Below are 18,246 nucleotides of genomic sequence, written 5' to 3' on the forward strand. Positions count from 1 at the left end.
GCCATCTTAAGCTTTGTCTTTGAGAGTGTTGTGCCTATGAGGGAACTTCAGGCTCCAGTGTCAACTCTGTGACTTTGGGAGCAGGTCTGAGGCGTCCTCCCAGGACAGCCCTTTGTATGGAGAAACACTATCTCTACTAAAATAGACCAATTAGCCAGGTATGGTGGCATGCGCCTGTAGTACCAGCTACTCAGGAGACTGTGGCAGAAGAACCGCTTAAATGCAGGATGTGGAGGTTGCACTGAGCTGAGATCATGCCACTGCACTCCAGCCTGGAGTGCAGAGGGAGAGGGAGTGCAGACAGAAGGGAGACTCTGTCTCAAAGTCTCTTTTGCCCCCTGCTGGCAAGTGTAACCAGGACATCCAGCATTAGATCAGCCAAACTACTAACACATTCTGGGAAGCAGAGAGGAGGATGTGGTCTGATGATTTCCATATGGGTTCAGGCCTCCATAATTTCAGATAATGTTTATGTTATTCATAAACTCCTATATCATATTTTCAAAAACCTGGAGTAAAAGTTACATGTGGAATACAACAATTAAGAAATTGTAAGAAAAAAAGAAGCCTCTGCATACTGAAGAGTGTCGAGTATTTCCAGTCCCAGGCAATGAATCTGTTGAGCACCTATCAGAAAAAGCCATTGGCCATAAGAAGTAGAAATGGAGATGGACATGTGAACAAAGACTTGATAAGGTGTGACAAACATAATAAAAATGAACAGCATGAAGAAAACACTCAGCAGTGTTAGAATGTTAACACTCATGAGAGAGAACAACATCCACTGCTGGAACACTCATGGAGTGACAGTGTGAAAGCACAAGCTGTTTAGTTCTGCCAAAGCATGGCTGACACTGGTGGTTCTGGGGAGAGATGAACTTTGCTGGGGGAAAACATAAAGTGACTCTTACTGCATGATAAACAACAGTCACATCAGCAGGGGGGCTCTAGCCATGATTTTTAAAGTGGGCAACAATAATAGCAGATTCTAATTTTAGAAAGAAGATTGTGAAGGCATCTGGATGATTGAGAAGGCAGGTTTCAGACCAGAGGCAAAGACGTGACAAAAGCTAATACTTCCGGTGGTGTTCACCGATATTAACTCAGTGATTACTTATGACAACACCATGAAGTTGGTATGTTTTTCCCATTTTCCAGTTGAGAACAATGAGCTAACATAAATAATATCCCCAAATCCACACATCTAAAAGCTTCCACAGGGTCTACCTGGTGTTCAGACCCAGGCAGTCTTTTGCAGGCTCTACGTTTTCAGCAGCTTTTATTTAACTGATTGTCTTGGGTACTTGCAATATTCCAGGCATGATTCCTGCACTGGGTGATGGGGGCAAGGTTGTGCATGTGTCTCGCTCTGTGGAAATGCCCAACAGGGAGTTGGTCTTACGTAGCAAAAGCTCAGGGCAGAGGTGGTTGAGACACGTACAAATCTTAGAGCTCTGCAGAGCAACTAGGGAAACGCCAAAAGAACTGCTCATACACAACACCTCTTTGTGTATGTAGCTGCTGCCCCCATCACCCAGTGCAGGAATCATGCCTGGCATATTGCAAAGTAACCAAGACAATCAGTTAAATAAAAGCTGCTGAAAACGTAAAGCCTGCAAAAGACTGCCTGGATCTGAGCACCAAATAGACCCTGTGGAAGCTTTTAGAAGTGTGGATTTGGGGATATTATTTATGTTGGCTCATTGTACAGCTGCTTGACACAAAGCAGAGTCTTCATCTCTGGGAAGGAAACTCAGGGTCTGTGGTGGGCCCTGGTCAAAAATAAATGACCCACACCTGGGCCAGAGCTCCTCACCCAAGTGGCCACCAGGCCAGGGCTGGGCAAATGAGGTTCTGGTTTTTACAGCATAGAGAGAAGACAGAGCCCCAGTACTGACTGGGCTCTGTAAGGTAGAGCAAGAGCATCCCCAATTCCTGCTGCATGGGCTTCTTTCCCATGCAAAGCCTCCTTGTCCAACTTGCCCTTTGATTCTATCACATAGAACAGAATTATTTCAAGAACAGTGACGAATCCAGAAGGGTGCAAAAAGGGGCTCCAGGGAAAAAAAAACTGAGGAAGAGACATGGAAAAGCTAGGCACATGTGCTGTTTAGGAACGGGAGTTTCAAAGGAAGGGGTCTTGGGAATAAGTCAGTCCCATAAGCTCAACAAGGTCAGGGCAGAACAGCTGGGGAGATTTTGTATCCTCAGCAAGAAGTAATTCCCTGGTCTGCTGAGTCGCTTGAAGTACAATTAGTGGGAAAATTTCTGGTTCAAGATGATGGAAAATACCCCTGTTCTACTCTGAAAAAATGAACTACAATAATGAGGAAAGGAAATAACTGTCATTCTAGAATTCTATTCTAAAAAGAGTATTCTCCAAAAATAAAAATGAAAAAAAGACATTGCAATGTATCCCCTCAAAAAAGAAAACTGAGAAAATACATTTCCTATAAAACCATACTAATATATCTATTATCTATGTATCTATCTAATCCATCTGTAATTACATATAATTATAGATAGATTATATTAAATATATGTAATTATATATGTAAGTTCTTCCTTAAAATTAATCTTAAATATAATTATATATATTTAAGTTCTTCCAACAGAAGGAATGATCCCAGATGGAAACATGGAAATGTAAGAAAGACGAAGCAATGGAAGGGATAAATAAATATAAAAACAAATCATAATGAATATTGATTATAATGTTTGTGAAAACATAATAATGTTTGTGAGATTCGAATTATATAATGAGAATCAAAATGTACAAATTGACAAATAAAGAAAAAATAGAGTTTACAAACAGTCCTTGTAATTATGGAAATTATATATACACAAAAAAATTATATATACATATGTAAATATCTGTCTCTCTGTCTATTTATCTAGCATCTTATAATCCTTAATCTCTGTGTAGGTAGTTATGACAGTCATAATTTTCAAGTTTTGCAGACCAGAGTAAAAAGTCCTTTGATATTAAATAAAAAATGAACAAGTGCACCTAATTCTCTGAAAATAGAAAAAGGCTTAAATTGCTTTTCATTTCTTTTTGTGTGCATAATGTCAAGAAGCAGTAATTCACTTGGCAATATTCTACTAATATGAATGAGTTGACAATTCTCCAATCATGCCACTGGTCTTCACCGGGTTCCTCTGTATAGTAATTCAGGAACATCAGTGCCTGTATGAACGCTCTCAACTGAACCAACTGAACCTACCCTATGTGTGAAAAGCATTACAAACATTGAGATGTTGGAAATAAGTTCCTCAGAAAAAAATACCACCAGACTGCTCAACAATTCAGAATGATAATTATTTGCAGGAGGAGAAAAAGAAGCTTGTTTAATACATGTCCATTCCTCTCCTTCAGTGTCTTTTTGAGCACAGAAGTTGTTACCATATTGCTAGGTAACTGAGCTATCTCAGGCAATGTCCAGAAAGACCAGGGAGAAACACTCCCACTAGGAATCCCCGCTTTTAAACGTTAGGCAAATTCCATTAACCATTTTTTTTCTTTTCTATTTTCTCATTTTTCAGAAAACAGGGTCTCGCTCTGTCATACAGCATGGAGTGCAGTGGTGCGATCATAGCTCACTGCAGCCTCAATCTCCAGGCTCAGATAATGTTGCTTCAGGCTCTCTGGGACTAGAGGCATGTACCGCTTTGCCTTACTTTTTCTTTTCTGGAGGGGGTGGGGGGAGAGACGAGGTCTTGTTATGTTGCCCAGGCTCCATTTACCATGTTTGATATCCAAATGTTGTCCATCTGTGTCACAGCAAAACACAGATTACTAAGAAAACAAAAGGCAAAGTGAACTCCTGGCTTTGGCACTACCTGGAACTGAAAGTCAACCTTTGATGTGCTAAGTAGTGCCTGAGGAGGGCTGGGCATTCAGAGGCCCAGAAACAATGAGAAGAGGCCGGAAGGAGTCAGCTTTGCTTTCGGACTCTGAAACACCCAAGATTCAGTCTTACAGTAAAATATTCTTCAGCTGGTTCACACTAGCCACTATAGAAAATCCTTGAAGTAGGGCTCACACCTGTAATCCCAGCACTTTGGGCGGCCAGGGTGGGCAGATAAACTGAGTTCAGGTGTTCAAGACCAGTCGGGCCAACATAGTGAAACCCCTGTCTCTACAAAAATTATCCGGGGTATGGTGGCACATGCCTATAATCCCAGCTGCAAAAAAAATGGTTCCAAACAGAGGCTTCCGTAGACGTAACTCGCAGACAGTCTACCTTTCCCAGTTAATTTTGCAGGGAATAGTTGGAAAGTTTTTAAAAGCTAGGGAAAAAATGATTCGAAACTGCTACACTAATTTCCCTAATTTAGGTTAGGTCAGTGTGACTGTAGAGATGCAGGAATGGCTTGCAATATTTAAATCCACACTAGATGTAATCTAGTTGGTGCTAAGTGCGATTGTGGCATGACTACTTCGGTGATAAATATGTCGTAGAGTGGGCAGCTTTGTCCTAAAATTAGGTTATTGTCACACATGGATGGTTCTGTGCTTTCCTTCCCGTTTCATTTAAATGGCCAGCGTGTGGCGCTGTCTCCCGTCAAAAATCTGCTTTTGTAATTTCCAGTGGCTTCTCCCCAAACCCCTTGGTATTTATGTGCCTCCGTGTAAATTTTGATAGGCTTGAAAACATCAGAGATACTGAAGGCTTTTTTCGTTTTGTTTTGTTTTGTTTTTTGAGACAGAGTCTCAGTCTGTTGCCCAGGCTGGAGTGCAGTGGTGCAATCTCCCACTGCAACCTCCGCCTTCTGGGTTCAAGCAATTCGCCTGCCTCAGCCTCCTGAGTAGCTGGGACTGCAGGCCCCGCGCCACCATGCCCAGCTAATTTCTGTACTTTAAGTAGAGACGGGGCTTTACCATGTCGGCCAGGCTGGTCTCCAACTCCTGACCTTGTGATTCGCCCGCCTTGGCCTCCCAAAGTGTTGGGATTACAGGTATGAGCCACTGCGATTGACCGACTTTTAACAGAATAGAGTTTCAGTAACTCTGAAGAGCACCTGTAGATTTATCTTCATATTTAAACATGAAATTCAGAATAAACCTGATTATTTATTTGAACTTTGTTTAAAAAACTGCCTCGAAAAAGTCTCACTTTTACAAAATGTTAAGTACAAATTTTACTGAAAAGTACATTATGCATGTCACATGAAAAGTAGGACACTCAAAAGTTAGAAATGTCATTTTTAATTAAAAGTTATATCATTTAAGGCTTCATTAAACTTACACTTCTATTAATTGGTTTATGCTTCTCCAAATATTTGTTGAGGGACAAGCCAGTAACACTTTTGTCATGTCAAGGGCCAGAAGTACAATGGTTACAGTTATATTTCTAAGTGGCCTCCCATATTTGACTTTAAGTGTTCCCACCTATTTGTATGTTTTTCAGTATCTATGGCTTATACGTAGAATTTGACATGAGAGCCCTAAGTATTTATGGTTGCTTATAGTAGCATTGGTAACATTAGAAGCTACCACTGTCACTGGGGCAAGTATTCAGTTTTACTGGCATCAGGCAGCCTGTGAAACCACTGGGTTTCAAAAAGCCACCCTCCTTGCTGGGTGCAGCATCTGTTCTGCTGTGTAAGACACCAGAATCAACAGAGGCCATCATATGTGCTAGAGAGACAGATTCACGGTGGGGTTTTGAGAGGGAAATCACACCCACAGCCAAACATCACCATAGCCATCACCAGATAATTGCCTTTGACATGTGAAAATGCACTCTCTGACACACCTTATTATTTGTAATTATTTTAATTATTTTAGCAACGATTGCATCCAGGAAAAAAACTTCAGCCATGACCTAGTCTAAATTCTCAGCACAAATGTAGAGCAGGCGGCAAACAAATTTAACACTGATTCATGGTGACATGACATGAAACGGCAAAGAGAAATTCTTGAGAAGTGGTGGTAGTTAGAAGTCATAGTATTAGACAATTCTTTGTATATTTTGTAAAATAAGTTTAAAATCTCATTAAAATAGTCTTCAGTGCAAAAAAGTAATAGGAAACACAATTCTGAAACTTTGTAAAATCTTAGGAAACATCACGGTGACTAACAAAAGTGATCTCTTTAAACTGTATGGGCTGTAACAAAATTTTTATAATCTTGTTGAAGGGGAAAATGTGTTACATGCTAAAATTATACCCAAATAGGGTATCTAGCCTTGCAAGATAATAAAAGAAAGCAGAAGACTATAAATGGATGTGGTGGTCTTTTGTGCAAACTAGAGTGTATATTCAAAGACCCTATGCCAAAAGTAATAATTATTATTTGTAAAATCATTAAATTGGCCATCAGAGACCACATGGGTACAGTACCATGAATGTGAACCTCATTCTTGCCTGAAGCCAAATTGCAAAAGCTGCAAATTTGACATTTATCCATTTGGTTCTTAATTGTACCCTGTGCTGTGCATTTCACCATTTATTTTTCGTGTGTGTGTGTGTATGTGTGTGTGTGTGTGTTTCACTCTTGGCATTAGTTGGATGACGCCATTGAAAGCTGAGCAGAAGAGAACCAAGTCTGGAGGAGAAGGAAAACAGTTAAAGAACAGCGTTAGAAGAGCTGAGCTAGCAAAGCCTGAGAACTGCACCTGAGAGTATGGAAGTATGGGTAAGGACTAGCCTACTTGCACACTCTTGATCTTGCCACTTTTACTTTTCCTGAAGTGAACTGCAATCTCTATGAGAAGATACACACTCTTGTGTCATCAGATGGAGGCAATTAGAAAGGAAGCTAGACCTCATCTGTGACTTTCCTCCCTTTACTTCACTTACCCCTGATAACTAAAACCAGGATGACATTGTTCTGTGCATGACTCTTAAATGCTGTCATATTTATTTGTTCTCCAAGTTTTTCATGAGTTCTCATTTTGCTTTTCCAAGACAGGTATGTCAGATAAAGATTATACTTGCTACCTTCACACTTTATCCTTATCCAACACAGCTGGAAGACCTTTAAAAAGGCAAATTGCTAGCCTGAAAAAACAAGGAGTCTAAGAGAGTCTTGGCTAAATGTATTGGAAAAATATGTCCATTTGATTGTTAAGAAATAGATTGGTATGTCCAATCCATATCAACACACATCTAAAAAATATACTTTAAATAAAATTAAATCATAGATTCTATTTAAATTATAATACCTGTACAATTTTTAATGGATTTTTTTTGTTGTCTTTTTTTTTTTTTTGAGAGAGGGTCTGGCTCTGTCACTGAGGCTGAACAAAATGATGTGATCTGGGCTCACTGCAGCCTCAAACTCCTGGGCTTAAGCAATCCTCCCACCTTAGCCTCCTGAGTTGCTGGGGACCACAGGTGTTCACCATCACGCCTGGCTAATTTTTGTACTTTTTGTAGAGACAGGGTTTTACCATGTTGCTCAGGCTGGTCTCAGACCCCTGAGCTCAAGTGATTCTCCTGCCCCAGGCTCCAAAGTGCTCTTCAGATGTACTTCTAAAATCAAATATCCCTCAAAGCATAGTCCCTGGTTGAATTTATATGGAATTGCCTGGGGTATGATTTAAAAACTGACATTTCAACTCCTCACCTTAGATGTACTGAGTCAGAATCACTGAATTTAGGGTCCTAGAGTCTATCTTAAGCACAGATTTCAGATGTTTCTCATTTTTTTGCAGATAAACAGAAACAAACAAACATACACACACACACACAAAAAAAAAAAACAAAGAAAAAGAAACCAATAACTGGCTGGGCAGGGTGGCTGCTCACTCCTATAATCTCACCATTTCGGGAGGCTGAGGCAGGCAGACCATTTGTGGTCAAGAGTTCGAGACCAGCCTTGCCAACACAGCTAAACCCTGTCTCTACCAAAAATACAAAAATTAGTCAGACATGGTGGTAGGTGCCTATAATCCCAGATACTCGGGAAGCTGAGGCATGAGAACTGCTTGAACCTGGGAGGCAGAGAATGCAGTGAGCCAAGATGGTGCTACTGTACTCCAGTATGGGCAACAGAGCAAGACTCAGTCTCAAAAAAAAAAAAAGGAAACCAATAACTAAACAAAATGCAGGGAAGAGAATAACTTTTGGAAACTGTGAAAGAGGGCTTTATTTTGTGTGATTCCTCTACAACCTGACCAAGACAACCACACATTTTGCTCTATCTTTGTTCATGTAGATATAAATAAGAGACTATTAAGATGCTCTTCTACTCTTTTTAAATGTGTGTTTGTCTACTTAAGTAAAACCAATGTCAGCGTAAGGTTCAATTCTTCACTACACAAATTCTGATCATGGGGGTCAAGGAGACTTGGAGAAAGACATACTAAGCACCGTCTTACTAGCTGCACCTGAGGGTCCTACCCCTTTATCCATCATTTTCTTAGCATACTCTTAGTGTTTTCCTCCCCTGTGGTTGGCTTTCACGAACTTAGGGTGTGGCTTACCTGGTTATGTCAAAAGTCAGAGAACTTCCATGTTTCAACTTGGAAGGTGAGCTGGGTAATAAATTAGGTATACATGGGCAGAGTGAAAAAAAAAAACTAGAATTTGACTGTTATTCTGACTTTACTAGAATGTTTTCCTTTTAAAAGTTACTTTAAGCTGCAATTAACATAAATAATATGAGAAAGACCTGCATAATCACAGAGGAAGTCTGTGATTATTCTAAAGGAAGAAAGCAATGTACCTGCAAGTATTATTTTAACATATGCATAATAAGGTAGCCCTATATGTTTATGCCCAAGTTTCCTTTTAATAACTGACTGTTCTCCTTCGTGGCTTAGTATAAAATGCATTTATTCATAGAAATGAATATGCTATGGAACCCATATAAGTAGCACACACATTGCTTTTTTAAAAAAATACAGCGACCCTTGTGAACATCCAAAGGCTGTTTTTAAAAGCTCAGCATGTTTGTCCTTGTGATTTCACTTTCTAGAATACGCATTTCATGATACAACATGCAAAATTATAAATCAAATTAAGATACCTAAGAAAATGTCAGAGTACATATAATATCTTTGCCTTCACCAAGACCGTATATTTGCTTAACTTTAAAACTCCAAACAAACACTAGGAAACGATCCCCTACAGCTTTTGGAAATGTTTTTAGTAATTCTCAAATGAAAGTGACAACATTTAGAAGACAATCTCTGTATTCAGACATCATTATGTATTGACACATGCCTACTTGGGGTCACTATAGTTAGCTTCTTTACTCATTAATTAAGCTTAACATATGTAAAAAAGATTTCCATTTGCAATTCTGAGCAATTTTAAAACAAATAACTGAACTCATGTAAGCTTAGCTCACAATTACTAGGTTTCCAGCCCAAGTAAAGCAGTGGTCCCCAACCTTTTTGGCACCATGGACTGGTTTCATGGAAGAAAATTTTTCCATGGACCTGGAGGTAGACGATGATGGTTTAAGGATAAAATTGTTAACACTCTGATCAGCATTTGATTCTCATGAGTATGCTACCTAGATATCTCACATGCATAGTTCACTATAAGGTTGTAGCTGCTATTAGAATTTAATGCTGCCACCGATCTGACCTGAGGAAGAGCAGTAATGTTCCCTGGCCTGCCACTCACTTCCTGCTGTGTGTCTCGGTTCCTAATGGGCCACTGACATGTACTGGTCTGAGGCTTGGGGATTGGGGACCCGTGAAGTAAAGGATTGTCATGGCTAAAACCTACAAATAGGGCCAGCTACATAATTTATAAGACTTCATGCAAAATGAAAATTCAGGGAAACTTGTTCAAAAATTATAAACAGTTTCAGAAGGTGATGGCAGAACAGCCCTTCTAAGAGTGTCACTGTACCACTGTACAGCTTGCACGCCCCTGAAACTGGGTCTGCCTATAGAACCTTGTGAACAAGATGACGCTGATTTTCTAATTCGCTGAGAAACACATCAATGCCAGTTGATTCCACTGGCCTTGCTGGTTTAAGCTATGTGAAGAAATACACGTGTAAAATGATGTACTTGAAAAACACTCATAATAGGATAGCTGCAGATGGCTGTCATTGCAATTTGTTAACAGGCAGATCTCAAAATTGCAGAGTGGAACCTGTGTATAAGAATAGGGGAAAGGGTGGGAAATTGCAAAACAACTGTACAGCCTTTGTGCAAAGAGGATTCCAGCCTTCTGATGTAGCTTTGAGTAGAGCGAGTGCATCTAGATACCCTGACTGTGCTTAGCTGGGTGCTTATGGAGATTCTGTTTTCGAAGGTGAAAGTGCAACTGGGTAGGAGACGGTGGAGATGTCAGACCAAAGGAACAGCAGTCAGTTGTCCTTTCGAATTGGAGTGTGCCTGGGTCTTTTTTCTCTGGGCTTTCCTACCTGCAAGCGGACTGTCACTTCCTGATGGGTCTCAGGGGAGTGTAGAGCTTTGTTACAGGTTGTGTCTTATCAATGCCTCCTGTCTTTCTGTGGCAGGATCCTGGCTGGGGAGGGAGAACTCGTGTGTTAAAAGAGCACTATAAAAGACAAGAGAGGCCGGAGCAGCCATTCCAAAGCTAAAAAGGCTGAGTAAAGAGGCTCCGGGCAAATCCTGGGGAAAGAAAGAGGTTAAGAGGCAAGTCTATTTGAAAATCACTCACTGTGGGCGTGCAAGGCTTCTTAGAAAACAAACGCCTGGCAGGGCGTGGTGGCTCATGCTTGTAGTCCCAGCACTTTGGGAGGCCCAGGCGGGCAAATCACGAGGTTAGGAGATCGAGACAATCCTGGCCAACACGGTGAAACCCGTCTCTACTAAAAATACAAAAATACAGGCGTGGTGGTGAGCACCTGTAGTCCCAGCTACTCGGGAGTCTGAGGCAGGAGAATCGCTTGAATCCGGAAGGCGGAGGTTGCAGTGAGCCGAGGTCGCCCCACTAAACTGCAGCCTGGCGACAGACCGAGACTCCGGGTCAAAAAGAAAAAAAAAAAGAAAAAAAGAAAAGAAAAGAAAAACAGATGCCACAGGAAACAAAGCGTGTGGAAGGTAGGACGCCCCTGGCGGTCGTGAGGCCTCTTCCGTCCTGCTAAAGAGGGCACCCCCGCGGCCAGGCGTGGGGCCTGCTCACACGTGGACGGAGAAGAGAGGTAGGAGGGGCAGGAAGCGGTTGGTGCGGATGGGGAGGCGCCTGCGTGAGGTCTTCAGACATCACCCTTCAGCTGAGTGTCCGGGCTCTCAGTCCCAGAGACCCGCCCACGGGCCCTGCGCCCGGCCCCCCTGTCACTCACACGCCTTCCAGCCAATGGCGCGGCCGCCTGTCCTTCTCATCCCACCCCTGGAGGGCAAGCAAGGAGGGAGGTTGGCTGGGAGGGCCTGGCTGGATTTGAAGTATCAAACTTTCCGGCATAGTCTTTGCGGCTGCTGGGTCCCTAGCAGTGCGGCCCCGACGCGGAGCAGGGAGCATCGGCCAGCACCCGGCGCCCTCGCACCCCATCCGCAGCCGTGGTGCCCGAAGTGCCCGGCGCGGCCCTAACCCTCTGCCTCTGGCTGGAGGCCTCGGAGGGCTGCCTGGCGGCCGGCCCCGGCGCAGCTGCTGCTCAGCTGCTGGATGAGTCGCTATCTGCCGGGAGCATCTTGCGCGCCCGCTGCGCCTCCAGATGCCTAAGCTTGCCGATCATACGCATCTCTGCCTTCTTCCAGCATTTCCAGGTTCGTGGAGACTCCCGCCCGCCCCGGGTTGTTTCTGGTGCTGCGGCCGCGGCGACAGTGCACTCGGGCGCTAGAGTGCACCTGGGCGCGCGCGGACCAGCCTAGGCGCGAAAAGTTTTCGGCCAGCGCAGCAGGCTGATCCTGGCATCTCCTGGGTGTGGATCTTACTGTCGAGGTGCTTAAACCCTGTTTTCCAGCCTCCTCCCGGCTCCCGATACGAAAAAGAAGCCCAAGGCGTCTTGCCCCGGTCTCGTCCTTCCCAGCAGGAAACCAAAGGCGATTTTCCTGGGGAGGGAAAGTCGTGAATGTAGAGGGTGGGTGTGTGGATGTAGCTGTTTCCCGGGAATTGAATGCCCGAGATTCCAGGCGGGTGGCGACTACCGCAAAGTCCCAGGTGCTCGGGGGCACTGGGAGGGAGTCCGGGAGGCTCGCCCGGCTGCGCCCGGGGACCTCGCCAGGAGCCCCAGCTCCGCAGGTGCCCGCGGGCCGACACTTTTTCTCTTTTGAACGATGATATTTCACCCCCCGCGGGCCGAGAGCTCGCTACCCACCCTTGGATCCCCCAGCCACGGCACTTGTGCCAAGTCGTGTTCCAGGGTGCGTGTATGCGCGTGTTGGAGGGTGCAGGTGGCTGTGCGCGCTTCATTTCGGAGTCCCTAAAGATTCAAGGTCTTGTACACTAGCGTAGAGCGTCAGAGAAGTGCCGGGGACAGGGGATTTGGCAGGACGGTGTTTGGATACGCCAGGGACAGGTTCCGAGGTCACTGTTCTCCAAACCCCATACTTAGGTTCTTTTAGCCTGCGAGTAGAGGAGTGTGTGTGTGCGCGCGCTCGCGTGTGTGGTAGACTACGGGAACCGCGCGCTTGGCTCCTGAGGGTTGCCCGGACCCTGCCCCGTGGCTTGGACTCCCACGGGGCCTGCGCGGAGGCTCCGGATGTGGGTGGGCGCACTAGGGAATGTTTCGGACTCAGCGGGTGCAGAGTGCAGCTGCTGCCTCTCCCAGCCCTGTCGAGCACGCGAGTTCTGAAACCCTAAATTTATTTTTCACCTCTCCTCTCATTCTTATCTCTGTCCGCAGGTGCCCACCTGTTCCAAGTTTCCAAAGTCTCGCCTCAGGGAAATTCTGGGGGGACCGAAAGGAGAGGTGGGTGCTTGTTGGGAAGGCTGGCTTCCTGGCTGGGCGGGAACTGGAAAGCAAACCCTTGGCTCTTAAACTCGGGGCCTCTCCTGCCGGGTAGGGGAGGGGGTCAAGTGGGGGCTCTGGAAATTAAGCTGCCAGAGGAGGCGATATTGTAAGGGTGGAGTGTGGAAGTGATTCATCTTAGCCCATGGGGACGATCTTAAACCTGCTTGCGATGCTGGCGCTTGCTTGAGTGTGGCGTTGTGTTTGTTCTAAATCACAGAAGGAGCGTCTCCTGGGAGTCAGAGAAATGGGCACACTCTGCACTCCTCCTGGGTCTTCAGGAAATGGAAGACCCAGTGCTCACCTCCTGTGGTGAAATTACCCAGACATCCTGGACAGAGCCAGAAGAGAGCCGGTCCCCAGTCACCTGGTTTCCAACCCTCTGTGCCCTACCGTGAAAGTCACTCTCCTGAGAAGATGCCACACTATTGTTTGAAACAACAGAAAACAAAACAGAGCAGCCTATTCCCGGGGAATAGGCTTTTTTTTTTTTCCTTTTAAATTGTCAATGCTGAAATTTATTTGTTTTATAGTTTCAGTGGATAAAGCAGCAGCTTAGATGAAACCATTTCCCCGAGAAAGGCATGATTTCTCTTCGGAAGAAAAACTGCTGACAGAATGCACATTGCTAGACAATCCTGATCACATTTTAATTAGCTGGGGGTGAAATAAGCTGCAAATTAGTTAGGGCTTAATAAGTGCTGTGTTTGTCATCAATTGCAAAGCCATTCTGGGAGCTTTAACCCTAACCTGGTAATGTGTAAATTGATTTATCTAAATGGCAGGGATTAAGCTTTCTTAAGATCTGAAAAGACAGCAACACATTCTCCTTACAAAACCCCAAGCTTCCCTCTTCCGCACCGCTTGGTTTTTTTTTGTTTGTTTGTTTGTTTTTAGAGTAATTAGAAAGAAGATGGGCCAGGCATGCTGGCTCATGCCTATAATCCTAGCACTTTGGGAGGCTGAGGTGGGTGGATCACCTGAGGTCAGGAGTTTAAGTCCAGCATGGCCAACATGTGAAACTTTGTCTCTACTAAAAATACAAAAAAATTAGCAGGGTGTGGTGGCAGGCACCTATAATTCTAGCTACTCCGGAAGCTGAGGAAGCGGAAGTTGCAGTAAGCTGAGATTGCACCACTTCTCTACTCCAGCCTGGGCGAAAGAGCGAAACTCTGTCTCAGAAAAAAAAAAAAAGGAGGGTAGATGGGCCGGGTTCAGTGGCTCAAGGCCTGTTATCCCTGCACTTGAGGCAGGCAGATCATTTGAGGTCAGGAGTTGGAGACCAGCGTGGCCAACATAGCGGAACCCCATGTCCACCACAAATAGAAAGATTAGTTGGACCTGGTGGCACATACCTGTAGTCCCAGCTCCTCAGGAGGCTCAGGCAGGAGAGTCACTTGAACCTGGGAGGCAGAGGTTGCAGTGAGCCGAAATCGTGCCACTGTACTGTGGCCTGGGTGGCAGAGCAAGACTGTCTCAGAAAAAAAAAAGAAACAAAAAAAAAACAAAGAAAGGTGGAGCCATCAGGCTGCAGCCAACTCATGACACTGCATGTAGTGTTTATTAATCTACTTGTAAAGGCTGGGCTACAAGAAGTCTTAGAAAAACTCCTTTCCTACAGGGTCACCCCACACCTCTAATTCCTGCAAATGAGCCCATCCAGAAAGCTGTCTCTGGAGCACATGCCTGTTTCCATCTTCTCTTGCACAGTTTCAGGCCATGTTTAAGGATAGGAGAAGCTTGCCTGGCCTCCAGCTTGGATGCCAGCCAGGTATGTGGACTTTGAAGTATGAAAGCTGTCATGCTTTGCTTCAGGAGAGCCCAACCTATGCACTTGTGGTATAGGCAGTGACTCAGATTTCCTGGGGCTGTGACCTGCTGTTGTCAGCCTGCTGTGACTTTCCTCTTCAGCGGAGGAATCTAGACTCTAATAGTCTCTGCCCCAGTTGTCCCCACTTTTCTCCACTGCCCAGCACTTCAGCAATAAGACAGAAAAGCAGTGGGTAGATGTGCACACCTGGTACCTCCAGGTCTGCAGGCTGCTTCTGCTACACTTGCATGCAGTGGCTGTCAACCACTCCGGAAAACACAAGGGACTCAGTACTGAGGCATGGAGGTGGGAATGCAGACCAAGAGTACCTGAGTAATCCAGCACTGCTCTGACCTGGAATTCTTTAGAATGTCATACAGAAAGGAAGATGGTATGGAAACCCAATTATTTCACAACTGAATGCTTCCATTCATTCACAAAAAGGAACAGTGAATGTTACTACCTCCTGAGATGTCAGTATCTGGCTCCAGGATGCTTTGTCCAGGGCATTCAGCATGGAGCTAATTCAGGCTCAAAAATATGATACATGCAGGAGGTTAGCAGAGTGAAGAGGAGCTATGAGTCTGTGAGCTATGGAACACGGAAGTGGGCTTTGGGGCTGGGCAGATCTGCTCTGCACCCAGGCTCTGCTGCTTTGTAGATGGGTAGGTAGGGTGGATTACACCATCTTCCTGCATATCAACCCCCATGAGTCCAGTGGGGGAGAGAAGCACCTGCCCTGCAAGATGCAGTCACGACACGAAGCCTGTTGGAATAATGTACGCAATGGTAATACAGCAGCTTGCTCTGCCTGGAAGATTACTAAGAAGCAGCCACTCTGCTGGGTGTTTTACAAGTTTTACACCACATTTTGTGTTCTAACCTATGTGGTATGTTTCAGTGAATGGTATAAAATGTTAGGACTATGGTAGAGAGCCTTATGAAAGTGTTATGCTTGTATTAAGTCTATGGATAAGTTTGTATTGCTTTCCAGAAACCTGACTCTTACACCAGTTTTGGGGGAGGAGAAGTTTTGGACAGCAGTTAATGAAGCATATCCGTATTATCCAAAGGCGTTTTATCTATGAAATAGGACCAGAAAAAACTGAAAGTACATCATGCAATGCCTTGTGTAAACCATAGAATAATGTAATTTCTGTGCATTGTCTAAGGTTACAGAGCCTTAGGATTCTGAAGTCAGCTACTTTTCAACATTTCTATTTAACTTACCCTGGGTTCCGTATTTTGAAAGCAGGTTGTGTATCAACATATGACATTTGTTAAGTATGACGTAGTTTTTCCTCTTTTGATTAATCAAATATATCCATAACTCTTTCAAGCTTTAGATTATCTTTAGGTCTCCTCCATGACCAGAGGTAATTAATAAAATGAATACTTTGCACCATCATCTTAGGAAAATGGGTTATTTTGGGGAGTTTTCTGAAATATTTTAAAAGAGGTGATAAATGCCAATTCCTTCTCCAGTAGAGGGAAATTGGGTGGGTACATGCACCAGTCCATTAACAACACCAGGATGGTGTTGATGGACTGATATTTTTCAAGCCTTCTTCCATAACACCAGCAACCTTTTCAGTTGTCCGCACCTGTGCAACTATGCTGCAGAACTGCCTCCAGAAGCCAATAAGTGAGTGAGAAATGCCATCCTAGTTCCCTGACAACTGAGTGCTTCTGGATCATAACAGAGTGCTGTTTCCACTCTGTCTTCTCTCACTGTTAGCATTCTAAGAAGTGCCTCTCACCCCACCATCCTCCAGCTTTTCTATTAGCTGCTAATAGCTTACAGCTGCTTCCTTGTAAGGAAATAAACCTTTGGTTGATGGGTGCCATCACCCATTGTTATACTTCCAAAGATGAACTAAAACTTAAGGTCTGTTAGGGACTAAGATGTGTTTGTAAGCAGACAAATTCAGTCCAATAGATGGAGTTTTTTGTATGAGATCTCAGAGGAGGGAGTTTATCTTTTTAGGGAAAGTCTCATAACTGTTAGCTGAGTTATTCCAGCTTGGAAGAGCATGTGTATAAATACAGAGTCTTGCAACAGTGTGGTCTGTTGTTGGAGACCATAACCTAAATGGCCATGGTGTAGCATCACCCTCCCAGCTAGCAGCCTGGCTTTGGGAACTTGTTAGAGAAGGAATAAATAGCTACAAAGCTCAAGTCCTTTGTTCTGCAAGGCAGATTAAGAGTAAACCCATTTTAACCTGACGCCACGTTCAAGCCATCGCGCTTAGGGGTGTCTGTACTGTTATTCTTGCTGGTTGTTGCTGATCTGGTTGAATCTCGCACTTACACTTTTCAGTTGATCTCTGTGGAGATCCTTGGCCACACCCCTAAAAAGAGCCCTCGGTAAGGGAAGAAGGGGGAAAAGGAGGCTGTTCATCTCTTGGCTTATGGTTGGACACAACTTCTGAATCAGTGGGGTCTGACTCAGAAGCTTTCTGGAATTTCGGAGCCACAGGATTAAAGGTGTTTAGCATTGTATTTTGCAGTGTTTTGGGGTTGACAAAGTTGTTTCACATAAAACACCTATTTGACTGTTCCAACTACTCTTTGAGGTCAGGAATGTTATTTTCATTTACATATAAGGAAACTGAAGGCCTGAAAGTGACATTACCAAGGCTCCATAGCAGAAACTCAAATCTTTATTGTCACATTCCTAGATGTTTGCACTCAATGACCCCACTTCTTAGAATGCTAACAGTGAGAGAAGACAGAGTGGAAACGGCACTCTGTTATGATCCAGAAGCACTCAGTTGTCAGGGAACTAGGATGGCATTTCTCACTCCCTTATTGGCTTCTGGAGGCAGTTTTGCAGCACAGTTGCATAGGTGAGGACAACTGAAAAGGTTGCTGGTGTTATGGAAGAAGGCTTGAAAAATATCAGTCCATCAACACCATCCTGGTTTCTTCTTCTAACCCATAAGAATCTGCAAATTCTTCTTCTGCAAATTCTGCAAATTCTTCTGCAATTTCTTCTTCTAACCCATAAGAATCTGCAAAATACAACCATCTTTCAGGTGTCTTAGATTGTGAGACCCCAGCATATGTGAGATGTGCTTCTTGACTCCAAAACAATTACTTTCTTAAAAAAATTTTTTTTTGTTTTTGTTTTTTAGACAAGGTCTCCCTTTGTCACTTAGGCTGAAGTGGCATGATCATATCTCACTGTAGCTTTGCACTCATACGCTCAAGAAATCCTCTCACCTCAGCCTCCTGACTAAATAGGACTACAGGTATATGAAGTCCATACTTGGCTAATAGTTTTTTTTTTAAGTTTTTTTTTTCCTGGAGATGAGATCTTGCTATGTTGATCAGGCTAGTTTCAAACTCCTGGCCTCCAGTGATTCTCTTGCCTCAGCCTTCCAAAGTACTGAGATTACAGGTGTGAGGCACCATGACTGGCTAAGATAATTATTTTCTACTGGAGAGGCATTTAATAAAATTGCTGCAAGTTGTTGACATGAAAAAAGAAACTATTTTAAACATGAATCGTCTTTTAAATCCTTAAATACAGTAATTTAACTTATGATCAAAGGTATTGATATTTTTCAGATGAAGAAAGTCTTTTTTCCTTTTGTCAATTGTT

At 43.9% G+C, this 18,246-nt stretch overlaps 1 protein-coding gene and 1 long non-coding RNA gene across 11 annotated transcripts in view; one reads left to right on the top strand and one right to left on the bottom strand.

Annotated features, from left to right (window-relative positions):
* LOC134736087 (uncharacterized) overlaps positions 1-11,092 on the bottom strand; it is a 45,614-nt gene extending 34,522 nt beyond the window's left edge. The window contains exon 1 of the long non-coding RNA XR_010119790.1: positions 10,600-11,092. This is a non-coding gene — a long non-coding RNA (uncharacterized lncRNA). The remainder of the gene's footprint in view (positions 1-10,599) is intronic.
* The window catches only part of LOC129476699 (thymosin beta-4-like), a 271,345-nt gene that overhangs the window by 43,765 nt on the left and 209,334 nt on the right, over positions 1-18,246 (top strand). The window contains exons 3-4 of one of the 10 annotated variants that reach the window (XR_010119788.1): positions 3,547-3,660; positions 6,513-7,094. The exons of the other annotated variants lie outside the window; for them this stretch is intronic. The gene's annotated coding sequence lies outside the window, so the exon portion shown is untranslated. Of the gene's footprint in view, positions 1-3,546; positions 3,661-6,512; positions 7,095-18,246 lie in introns of those variants that run through there. 10 annotated transcript variants of the gene reach the window in all.

This window comes from Symphalangus syndactylus, chromosome Y (assembly GCF_028878055.3).
Source record: "Symphalangus syndactylus isolate Jambi chromosome Y, NHGRI_mSymSyn1-v2.1_pri, whole genome shotgun sequence".
In the NCBI taxonomy this organism is placed as follows: domain Eukaryota; kingdom Metazoa; phylum Chordata; class Mammalia; order Primates; family Hylobatidae; genus Symphalangus; species Symphalangus syndactylus.